The 12,721-nt window shown below is 42.2% G+C and overlaps 2 long non-coding RNA genes across 3 annotated transcripts; one reads left to right on the top strand and one right to left on the bottom strand.

Annotated features, from left to right (window-relative positions):
- Window positions 1-467: 467 nt before the first annotated feature.
- On the top strand, window positions 468-1,469 carry LOC125907455 (uncharacterized). 2 transcript variants are annotated; one of them, XR_007452663.1, is made up of 3 exons: window positions 468-903; window positions 975-1,072; window positions 1,159-1,469. It is a non-coding gene; the product is annotated as an uncharacterized LOC125907455 (long non-coding RNA). The 2 variants fall into 2 exon arrangements; XR_007452662.1 differs by having other exon boundaries at window positions 469-903; window positions 969-1,072.
- Window positions 1,470-7,887: 6,418 nt separating this feature from the next.
- On the bottom strand, window positions 7,888-12,710 carry LOC125907457 (uncharacterized). Its single transcript, XR_007452668.1, has 3 exons — window positions 12,510-12,710; window positions 12,063-12,442; window positions 7,888-11,976 (listed from the first exon to the last, which is right to left on the bottom strand). It is a non-coding gene; the product is annotated as an uncharacterized LOC125907457 (long non-coding RNA).
- Between the last annotated feature and the right edge of the window lie 11 nt (window positions 12,711-12,721).

Genomic DNA, 12,721 nt, shown 5'->3' with positions numbered 1-12,721 from the left:
ATATAATGGTTCGCACTGTATCATTTCGGAAAGAAATCCTGGCAAAAAGGGGGAGGGGGCTATTTTAACGAAGGGTCGTGCCGAACCCCGTTCGGGTTTTGCTTCGGCTTCGGGTTTGCTTCGGCTTCGGGACCCGACGGATCGCTTGAATAATTTCGCCAACTCAGCTTCAAAGTCAGCTTCAATCTCAGCGGATCTCTGAGTGCTGGTGACCGGTGGGTTGCTTCTTTCCCATTCGAAACCCGAACTAATTTCGGCTTTTTGCACGAAGAAAGGTTCGAGCCATCCCCACCCAACAGTCAAAAGCCGAAGATTTTATATTGACCTTTCGTTTTTTCTATCTGTCTCTCGCTCTAATTTGAGTGATTTTCCATTCGTGAGTATCCACGAGCTCCCTCGTGTGGTTGTTGCCCACCGCCCACCGGGCACCAGCACTCAGAGATCGCTTGAATACGCGCTTGAAAAAGAACTTGAGTTCCCAAGTAGCAGAGCCGAAGTTTTTCAGAGATTTTTCTGTGTGCCAAAGCGAGATGCCCTGTCTTCTCTCTCTAGATTTTGGACAGCAAACCGCTGCGCGTGTAGAGGTGTGTGCGTGTGACGAACAACGATGGATGAAAAACGCGAGGAGCGGGGTCCGAAGTCTTTCGTTGGTCACACACACATGCATCTACCGTTGGATTGCGCTACATCGAGTCTACCCATCTCTCTCGATCTACCATGATTTTTTCTGCTATCGCACTCATCTGGGAGTTAGGCATCCTCAGTCTGCCCAGAACTTTCGTTGTGGAAGGATGTGCGGGAGTGATGTGCGATTTCTTGTGTCCCCTACTTTCCTTGTTTACGTTTTGCGCAGTGTTGCTTCTTCTTCCATTGTGGAATGATTTATCCTAGCAAATTGTTGAGGTAAGTTTCTTGATCTCATATGTGCTTCAATGTACTAATTTAACTAATGCTTATCGTCTTCAAAGTTACAGGTGCATGCGCCATTCATCAACGCCTACCTGTTGGCATCATCAACAATCTTTATAGTAGGTGACGGAAAGAAATTGTTTTCCAGTTTTAAAATATTAAGGTAAGTGTTGCTCTCATCATATACGTAAAACTATCCAAAGTAATACGTACTACATGCATTAATTATTGGTTCATTTTTATTGACAGCGTTCAGCACAACTCAGCCACAAAACAACGCACTGGATTGCGCTAAGAACCTGTCGAAACGCGCGCAGCCCCCGGGAGCGGTAGGAGAAAGGAAGAACGAGAGGAGAAAAAACTAAAGCCAGCGCGCAGCTCTGATGGTACCCCGTACGCGGTAAGAAGAAAAAAGATCGAGAGGAGGAAGAACGGTAAATTTGGAAGGGGGCGACCGTTCTGCCGTCTCCACAGTGCGAGTATGCCAAAGCACGTGTTGGAAGGGAGAGAAAAAGTGTGGAATAAACCGCATGCGAATGTGTGCATACAGCAAAAGTAAACATGTGTGCCTCATCATTTCTATAAGCAATCCGAAAAGGGGGTGGAGCAAACACATTGGTATGCGTGAGGTGTAGAAGAAATCAGAGCGTTATAGTATGTGTGAACGCGATCGTTCGGGTGGAAGGTGTCTATGTGTGCGTGAAACCACATTTACACTTCTACTGCAAGTGGGTACGTAAGTGGGGCCATATGTGTACGACACGATCCCATACAAAACTTCGGCTTTTGCGGACTGGGTTGGCGAAATTATTCAAGTGATCCGTCGGGTCCCGAAGCCGAAGCAAACCCGAAGCCGAAGCAAAACCCGAACGGGGGTCTGCACGAACCTTCGTTTAATTAGACCCCTCCCCCTTTTTTGCCAGGATTTCTTTCCGAAATAATACAGTGCGAACCATTATATCAACATTATTCGATTTATTGAATATCGAACCAACATATAAAAAACACAACACTTGCACAATAATCACTGCACTTAATTCTACATTAACGCACATAATAAAAAAAAACACTTTTTACACTCGCACAGTGAAAAAAAAACAAATTCAGCACAGCACTTTCTGCTCCTCATCGCTGTTGCTCCTGGTTTTTCTCGCTGCACTGTAGGGGCCACTGCTATAACACTACGACACAGCCACAGGTTTTTGATGTCTCCGTTCGCCGTGAAACACACATGAAATGGAAGAAAAATGATATTAATTAGAAGGGGAGATGTTGGTTGATAATTTTAATCACTTTTACTTACCTCAAATTAAACAAAACTCCATTTTTTACGGGGTTTATCCGCCAAGCGCTGAAACACCACACGAGCACCAACCTCACTGGACTGAAAGTAAAGCCTACTGCGTGAATGTGTGTATGCGCTTCTGCCAAGCCAACCGCGCCGTACTGCGTGTGTAGCCAAGTACGTGTGTGTGTATATTTGCACCACTGGACACAGAACACAAACCTCACCGCACAGCAGAGCGTGTGTCGCCAAGTGTGTGCATGTGTGTATTTGCACCACTGAATTCTGAACGTCCACCGCACCGCACCACACAGCGTGTATCGCCAAGTGCGTGGCTGTGTGTAGTATCACCGTGGACTGCAGAAAACTACCTGCACTAGAACAGAGCGCTGGTATGGTCAAATGTGTGCATGTGTGTACTTGCTCCACTGAAAGCCGGTATCGCACCAGATTTCGGGTGTCGCCTTGTGCGTGCGTGTGTGTTATTGTCACAGCACACTCGTTCATCATTTTTTTTTCTTTTTTCGCTTGAGCCACTCGATTTCGTTCTTCGCTGATTTTGGCAGCGCACGAGGGGGTTTCGGCTTCAACTTCCAACAACAACAACCACACGAGGAGGCTCGGGGACACTCATCAGGGGAAAATCGCTCAAATTAGAGCGAGAGACAGATAGAAAAAGTGAAAGGTCAATATAAACTCTTCGGCTTTTGACTGTTGGGTAAAAATGGAGATCATTCTAATTTAAGGTAAGTAAAAGTGATTAAAATTATCAACCAACATCCCCCCTTCTAATTCATATCATTTTTCTTCCATTTCATGTGTGTTTCACGGCGAACGGAGACAACAAAACCTGTGGCAGTGTCGTCCCAAGCTCCCGACCACGCTGGTTTTCGCTGGTCTTTTCGGGGATAATTCGTTAACGAATTGTTAACGAACAATAAAAATGGAATTGAACTCATGTCGACCATGGTGCAAACATTACACCATTACCATTTGACCACTACTAGTTCATGAACATGAATCGTTAATCAGTTTTAAACCCTTCAAATATAGCACAATGAACAAAAAGATGTGTAAAAGTTCATCGATGCGTGTGAGAGAGTAGAGCTGATGAATAGAAATAGATGGCATGAGTTTGTGTTCATTATCCCCGAAAAATTTCGCTTGGGGTGGTGTTGGAGATGGTGGCCCGTACAGTGCAGCGAGAAGAACTAGGCGCGACAGCGATGTGGAGCAGAAAGTGCTGTGCTGATTTTAATTTTTCTTTGTGCGAGTGTAAAAAGTGTTTTTTAAATTATGTGCGTTAATTTAGAATTAAGTGCAGTGATTATTGTGCATGTGTTGTGTGTGTTTTTTTTCTGTATTCTATGTTGGTTCGATATCCAATAAATCGAATCATGTTGATATAATGGTCCGCACTGTATCATTTTGGAAAGAAATCCTGGCAAAAAAGGGGGAGGGGGCTATTTTAACGAAGGGTCGTACCGAACCCCGTTCGGGTTTTGCTTCGGCTTCGGGTTTGCTTCGGCTTCGGGACCCGACGGATCGGTTGAATAATTTCGCCAACTCAGCTTCAAAGCCAGCTTCAATCTCAGCTGATATCTGAGTGCTGGTGACCGGTGGGATATGATTTGACCATAGTGAAACGCGATTCAACCGTACTGGCACGCGATTCAACCATGGTTGCACGCATTCGATCGTAGTGGCATGCGATTCAAAGCAGGTGGTTTGCGATTCGATGCAAATGGCACGAGATTCGAACGTAGATGGAAACAGGTGTAAATTGAGCCATTCCATTACAGCGATCGAAACACCCCATATTTTGTGAAATTTGTTTGTTTGTTAACGTTTTCCTAAATCCTTAGGATTTCATAACGAAACTCATATTTTTGTTAACGCTTTATATGACCACATAACAGCGCAATTTTTATCGTTTTAACAATGCCTTGATGAAATTTTATTGATTTACTCAAATTCATTGCCTTTTGACCATATTTTCACATTTAATGAGTTTTTTTTTGCCATAGTGCCATTATAGTTACGCAAAATAGGGATGTTCCTATAGTGGCCATAGTTATGAAATTAGTGAAAACAGGACATTTTAGATATTTTATGGGATAATGTTAACACTTTGTATTGTTTTTCTTTACAAAAATAAGCAACAGATATGAGTTTCTTCTAAGTAACTAGCTGGCCCAAGAAACTGAGTTATTACGAAAAAAACTAAAATATTCCATTATTGCTTTTTTACTTGGGATAGTTATATCGTGCCCGTATCCCCTCAGGATCCGATCATCGAATGTAAACCGCCAGGCACCATACACCATGTGTCAAAGTGGTGTAACAACAACAATCCTGCTCTTTGTATGGGAGTTAGAAAATCATTATTAAATTAAGTTTAGTGTAACATCTGAACGATTTTTAAGTCTTAAAACCTATTCTCATACCACCATAAGGTGTGTGCAAAGCGAATAACACGGATAATGAGTCAAATGATATATTTTATCACCAATTCCTGGTTATGTTTTGGAAATTTTTCTTATTTTTTGATAAAAATAACCCAGTTTTCACTAACTTCATGTCTTTCCAAAGAGAATATTTAAAATTTGCCATGCATTACAGTGTTTTTGTTATGACAAAGTGCTCTTATAACCGCTTTTTCAAATATCCTCCTCATAACGCAATGTCACTTTTGTACTGAACTGTCATTTCTCAACAGCACGGATAAACGGTAAGCCGGATAAAAGGTACCCGGATAAACGGCGCTCCACTGTGTATAGATTTACCAAAAGTGAAAACTCATGAGTGAAAAATCGATTTCGAATCAAGCACACTCTTCCTGGCTTGGGTAGACGGCAGTCTTAATACAGTTTTTTAGTCAATATTTTTATATCCCAAATTTATAAGTTTTTTACGGTCTAATTATGTAAGAAATCAATATTATGGATGTGATTCTTGCTATTTGTACGAAAACAGCTGCAAAACTAAGTTTCATATAAATATTTTACACAGTTTTTGAGGCATCTTTGTTTTATTGGAATAAGCAACATATCAGAGTTGCATAGTAGGCTTGTTATATCTTATTAAATGTTCATTCTGATTCAATAAACGTTAAACACTACACATACTTTCAAAAGGGTATGGGCCCAGTGTAACGCGTATTAAATTGAATTAGAATCAGTGGAGTTCATCGTTTCATTTTTTTCTGGAGTTTCATAAGTGCTTGGTTGGTCGAAAAAGGTTGAACCCTGTCGCAAGAAAAAATGGCGAACGACAAGATTGAGAAACTTAACGACCAGAATTTTGTAATATGGAAGTTCAAAATGGAGCTGAAGCTGACCAAGGAGAAGCTGATTAAAACCGTGAAAGAACCGAAGCCAACGGAGGAAAAAGAGATGGCGGCCTGGTCTGAAAGAGACGGAGAGGCGCGTCATATGATCGGTTTGGCCGTGGAAAACGATCAATTGGTCTACATTTGCCGGAAAACTACCGCGAAGGAAATGTGGGACACTCTCATGGGAATTCACGAAGTAGAATCTATGAATACGATGATGACGATAATGCGAAAGATGTGTTCTTTGAAGCTGCCAGAAGACGGCAATCTTCCAGAGCATCTTAAGCAGTTGACGGCGATGCACAATCGTTTGGAAGTGGCAGATGAGGGCTTAAAGCCTCGACAGTTTGTGGCTGTAATGCTTTCAAGACTTCCTATGTCCTACGGAACACTCATCAACGTCATCGAAATCTACCCGAAGGATCAAATCACGGTGGATTTTGTAAAGAATAAATTGCGCGACGAGTGGCGTCGCAGGCAAGAATGTTACGATTTTCAAAGTGGCCCGAGTGATGAAAAGGCGTTGAAGATTGGAACCAGCATCAAGGCTTTGCCAAAGATGAAGAAACGTGGCGTTTGTCATTTTTGTCAAGAAGAGGGACATTTTATTCGAGATTGTCCACTGATGGCTGACGTTCGAAAAGATTTTTGTATGAAAAACAACCGGAGAGGTGCCAGAGCCAACTTAGTTAAAGAAGTTCACCCTAAAAAGGAGATGTGTCACATCAGCATGTGAAGGAAACTTGTGGTATCTGGATTCTGGCGCGACGTTACATATAATAAACAATGATTTTTTTTTTTTTTTGAAAATCAAATATTCGTCCAGACAACCGGAGATTTGCTTAGCTGATGGGACGAATATAGCGTGTAAAGGTGCTATATGCTATCGGGACACCGTGATCGTTCATGATAGAACTTTAAGGCTTGTTAAGAACGTGTAACGAACTTGGTGGAACTTCATAGCTTTTTAATGCATGACACCGGTACAAGGTGGCTCTTGTCAAAGTGTCAAAGACTGACGCCGTCAATCATCTCATTGCTGCTGCACAAGTTAGATTCGTTAATTGAAGAATGAATGTTGAGTGAAGTGATTATGATTTATCAGTAAATTGTGTAAAATTTTGTGTAATTCATCAATACAAAGGATTTAAAAATATATACATGTGCTGAAACGAAACAAATCTTCGTTTTTTATTTCACCGATGACGCTTGCTTGAAAATAAAACACAAAGAAAAATAATCCCTGGCACCGTGGCATAAGGAAGCTACTTAGACGCTATTTTGAAGGACCATATGGAACTTTCGCGGTCTCACAGCGTACGTATGTGCATGCTCCGTAGGCATCTTCGGAGGCATCGGTGAAAGTGTGAAATTCTTGAATTGCTTTTTATTTCTTGTAGACTTGTTGCGGTACAGGTTCGTCCCAGCCGGATTTCAGCAGCCATAGCTCCTGCATTAACATTTTTGCTCCAACAAGTATAGGTGCGATCAGTCCGAGTGGGTCGTACATTTTTGCAATGTTGGATAAGATCGATCGCATAGTAGAAGAGGTGTCATCGATGCCGACATTCGAATCGAAGCATAGATCATCGGTTTCGGGCTTGATGCTTTCCGGGCCTGGACTGTTTCATTGGGTACGAAATGTAGTGATGATATGCGTGCCAATATGGTCAGCACTCAGACCGGAAAGCACACCAAGCAAGTTAGACGTCCACTTGCGCAATTCAAATCCTCCATTGGCAAGTAACTCGGACAACTCTCGCCGCAGATCAATAGTCTCTTCCATGGTGGATAATTGGCACCTTCATCTTCTACTAGCTGAAGCAGTGTCCTAGTAGCAAGGAACAAGGACGGAGAAAGTCCGTACGTAACTGTGTTCAGTTCGTATATGTGTACAGGTGTTTCTGGCGTGAAGCGAAACAGTACTCGAACTAATCGGCGATCATCTGGGTGTAGCGCAATTTGCCGGTTATTTTTGCTATGTCACCGACCAAGGCGACCTTGTATATACGGAATTGCAGAATTATGTCCAGTAGATCATCCTGCACAATAGGGCCAACACAAAGTACATAGTTTATGGAATAGCCTGAGCTTGTCTTTGCCGAGTCGTCGAATACTACCCTCACTTTTGTAGTAGAACTGGATGCCTTAAAAACCGGATGATGCGGCAAGAAGTAAGCATTTTCGTCGTCAGAATCATTTCTTATCTGAGCCAAGCTCCAAATACTCCTTCATGAAATTGTGGTAGTCGGATTTGAGCTGTGGATTCCGTTCCAACCTCTTTTCCAGCAACTCAAAACGGTGAAGTGCAGTTGCATTAGACAGGCCAAGCTTTTGGTTAAAATCAGGCTGTCTGGGTAGACGCACAATGTACCGACCCGAATCGTCTCTTTGAGTGATTTCTTTATAAAAGGATTCGCATCGCCACTCATCGGGAGAGTACGCTTATTTCATACTTAGCTCCTCTAGCTTCCAAAAGCGTTCCGTAGAATCCCCTAGAGAGGCCTTGCAGATGATTGTGGATGTAGTGGTGCAATCGCTCGGCGGTGCAGGATCTTGAGGAGTGGTGGGCCCAATCCTAACCCAACCAAATACCAAATATTCAACATTGTCAGAAGGTTCGGAGCAAGTTTGTGCTGATTTACGTTCACAAAGAATGAAGCGTAATGACGAGCGCCAAGAATGATGTCGATTGATTTTCCAGCTTGGGATGATTTGTAAAATTGTGGATCCGCTAAAACGATTTCAGTCGGTATGTTTCAGCTGCGAGTACAAATATCATGCGCTGGCAAATCAGCTATCACCTTGTCAACAATCAAAAATTCAACACCCAACTTGAAATCTTCGGTTCTCGAGGCGATCGTAGCTCGCACCGATTTTTTCACCGTTCTGGTGGAGATACCTGCCCCCTTGAGGGTTATATTTACAGTGTCATTTCACAATGCTAACCTCTGAGCGAGCCTGCTGATCATTAAATTAGGCTGCGAAGCACTGTCCAAAAGTGCACGAACAGGATGCACAATGCCATGTGCATCAACAACATTCAATAGTGCAGTCTGGAGCAATACCTGCGAAGGTGCTTGTCTAACTGCAGCTACAAAACTACGTTGTGTGTAAGCCGTTGGATCGTTAGTGTTGTGTGTTTGGTGTACCGGTTCATCCCGCGCAGCTAGCTGTACTGGTGTAGTAGTGGATGTGCCGGGAGTGCCTTGTGAGTGTAACATTGTGTGGTGTGCTAAATTACAGTGGCGACATTTATACTGCGAGGAACAATCTCGAGCTCTATGATTGTCCCGCAGGCGATTTAGACATAACCGCGCATCAAGCGCTGTTCGGTAACGTTGCGCAGGATTCATGGCAAGGAACCGCTGGCATTTTATGATAGTGTGCGGCATATTAGCGGAACTTGGGGCAAGTGTGCCACCTTAAGCATTTCAAGTTATAACTCACTAAAACGTGTTTTTCAAAAGCCGATTTCAATCTCATAACCATTTTACATCTATTTCCTCACTTATAAATGAGTTTCGCTTGAAAAAAGTGCAAATAAAACAGTTTTTGAAGCGTTTTAAAAAGGGTCCAAAAAGACGTTGTTTTTTGGGCTATGGGGCAAGAGTGCCACTCGTATGGGGCAAGACGGCCACCTGGTTAAAATAATCATATTTCTTAGATAATAGGAAATAATTACGTTTGTACCACTAGTGTATGTATTCCTACATGTATTTAGTCACCAATGAACCCTTTTTGACCACCAACTGTACCACAATATGGTTTGTTACTGTTCTGTTTTTCTGGCGTGGAATCCGCTCACAATAGCGCACCATTCCGCAGCTCGCTACAACAATGTTTACATTTTTGACAGCTCGCGCCTATGAAAGATGGTGGCACACTTGCACCAAACAGAGATGGCACACTTGCCCCAAAAGTTGTAACTTTTTTGAAATTGAATTTTTCAGTGACAAAAAGAAAGTTTTTTTCAACTAACCCCACAAAAAATTTCACGTTTTCTCAGCTATACGGTGGTGTAAATATTTTCTCGGTTGATTGTTTGCTTGATTTTTGAGAGCTTATCTGATTGGATTCAAAAATTATAATATTCTGATCAATTTTGAAACTCAATATAAATCAGTTCAAAACAATGGGGAATATCGATTGGTTTATAAGAAATTCGGCTCAGTATACCTAGTCATTGGAAAGGAACCAACTGTATACACAATTGATCATAAAACTAAAGTTTTTAAGGAAAAATGCTTGGTGGCACTATTGCCCCGTATGGCACACTTGCCCCAAATTCCGCTACATAAGTGGTATCTGTTGTTCTCGCGATCAGTTGTGGCAAAGCTGGAAGTGCGTGTAAAATTATTTCGTCTTGCATAGGATTGTGTTTCATCATTTAATGTCTCAGATTTGTTTACTAACAACGTTTCTAGAACTCTCATACGGCACTGTAAAAATGTAATAAGTGATTCATAGCTGGGATTTTCATTATTTGGCGCATGCTCTTCCCAATCGCGTAGTGTTGTTGTTGGCAGTTTTGTTCCAACACAACAAATGTTCCAAAATGTTGCTCCATTCATCTGTCTTTCTCCTAAATGGCTCAACGTTTTTTTTATGACGCTCGAATTCATCGACCAGCTGATGCCATGCCGCTGAGCTTTCTTTCCTAGCCGGTGTGATGCGAAACATAGCCTGCAAGTGACGTTTCTTAAGCAGGTATTCGTTTGAGTATCTTTCCGTGAGCATTTTTCAAGCCAGTGTATAGTTATTTCATACGTAGGACTGACTATCCTGCTATGGTAACAATAAGTTACTGACAGCCAAGCTCACTTCACTAGTGGGTACAGGCAGGCATCGACCGACAGCGGTTGTTGGGCCAAAAAGAAGAAGAAGAAGAAGTATAGTTATTTGAGCTTATCGTTATCGACTCAATTATTTGTGCGGCTTCGCCTTTTACGGCTGCGCGAAAGTAGTGAAACTTCTGTATGCCGGGAAGCTCATCATTTTCGTGAATAAGACACTCAAAGGTGTCGTGGAAAGTTAGCCATTGCATATAGTCGCCATCGAACTCGGGCAATGCTATGGTGGGCAGCTTTAGCCTTGCAGCGAGTTAATGCCGGCCCTATGCTGCGACCCTTCGCTACGAGGAATTTGCCTATATTTTGCCTTCAAAGCAGCTTGCAGTTTTATGAGTCGCGGATCAAAATCTTGTTTGCATTATCAAATCTTGTTAGCGGATCAAATCTTGTTAGCGTAAGCGCGCGCAGATAATATTTACTTTATCGAAAAACTCTCGACTAATCAGTATTTCGACACTATCCTGGTCACGGCACCAATGTTTACTCGAAGGAGAATTTCGGATAAAGTCTTGCGCGTTTCTTTCTGTTTTCTAAGCTACCAATAATTACCAATCTAGTAACGACGATTTGCCAGAGAAGAAGAGGACGACTTTTCGTCATCTATTTATTAAATCTCAACCGCTAGTGATGTCAGCGGAAACACGTTCAAAAAATAAACGGATTTGTTCCGCTCCGCTTCGAACTGTTCGACTCCAGCAGTTGCTCCAACACTAATAGAATATCACATCAAAATAACCGTTGCACACTTGGCTTCCAAAATAATCGGTGTCATATTAGTCGTTTTACTGGATCAATAAAACAAATGACTGAAAATGCAGCAAATCATTCTGTCAAATCGACCTGTCCGTCAGAATATCAAAACAAAACAACGAGGTGTCCTGCTGCTTGTGATGTGCAAAAAGCTGATTTGGTAGGCGCTTACAGACTTCTTCTTCTTCTTTGGCACAACAACCGCTGTCGGTCAAGGCCTGCCTGTACCCACTAGTGAAGTGAGCTTGGCTTTCAGTGACTTATTGTTACCATAGCAGGATAGTCAGTCCTACGTATGGGGGCACGGTCTTTTCAGGGCTTGAACCCATGATGGGCATGTTGTTAAGTCTGAATGTCTGAATGAGTCTGGGCATGTTTAACTGAAAGGATTACTGAATCTTCAGCTCAACAAATTCGATAAAATTTTACTGTGAATCACAAAAATAAAGTTTTCAGTGTAGATACAACAATTATTTTCATAACAAATCACATAAATACTATTGTATGATCCATTTATTTCAAAAAATTACTGTTTGTATGGTTGTGATATGCACTACATTGCCAATTTTCTTCCCCAAATAAACGTTGAGAAATTTTACGCAACAATATGATTACACATCTGTTTATTACTGCTTTGCAACATATCCAGTATCTAAATTCCAGCGAAATAGCGAATAAAGTTTCGAATGGTAGGTGCAGTTACCTTAGCAAATACTGATGGCCATATACCTGAACAATAAAGAGCAAACGACACAACTCCGGTCAATCTACCTCCACACACCAATGCGCCACCGCTGTCACCCCTGCACGTGTCCATACTGTTACCGTACTGGGCACAAACCATGCTAATCGAAAAAAAAAGAATCGATCAAAATCAATCAGGAATCAGGTAATGTAATTTGGCGATCAAGTCTTAGTGCAGTTCACTTACTTGGAGGTAATAGATTGCTTGCATGCTGGACAACGATGCTCGGAATTAGCCCACATTGTAGCACAATCGCTCTGTGACACAATGTTCATGTTGGCGTAGAGCAATTGATTTACAGACGGTTGTTCATTTTCCCCATCCGCTCTCTTCCCCCATCCAACCACGAAGCACCTTGTATCGGCCGGCAGTTCTTTAGTTTGCAGCGCTAATGGGGCCATATTTGGCTTTCCACTGAAGGAATTTGCAGGGACAGTTAGGATAGCTACATCGTAATCCGATAGATTCGATTTATAAGAATTGTAAGAAGGATGATATACTAGGCGGACAACAGGAAATTCAACTCCACCAGAAGAAGCAGATGTGCTTCCTCCATACAAAGTTAGCTAAAACATTCATTTAACGCATTGATTATTAGGTATATAGAGGAAGAGCGATATGCTGATAACTCACGCGTGATGACATGAACTGATAATTATACACACAATGAGCAGCAGTCAAGGCATGTGAATAAGTGATGATGGAAGCTCCACAGATGAATTCACCGTCAAATCGCATGCTCAGTGCATACTTATAATTTGAAATATTCACTGGGATGCCATTGACAATACGGCCAGAATGGGAGGGTCCTTCCGTTGTGTTCTGACCGTTGGCGTTGGTCACGA

Source organism: Anopheles coluzzii, chromosome 3, assembly GCF_943734685.1.
Source record: "Anopheles coluzzii chromosome 3, AcolN3, whole genome shotgun sequence".
In the NCBI taxonomy this organism is placed as follows: domain Eukaryota; kingdom Metazoa; phylum Arthropoda; class Insecta; order Diptera; family Culicidae; genus Anopheles; species Anopheles coluzzii.
This window is presented reverse-complemented; position numbering and strand designations above follow the sequence as displayed.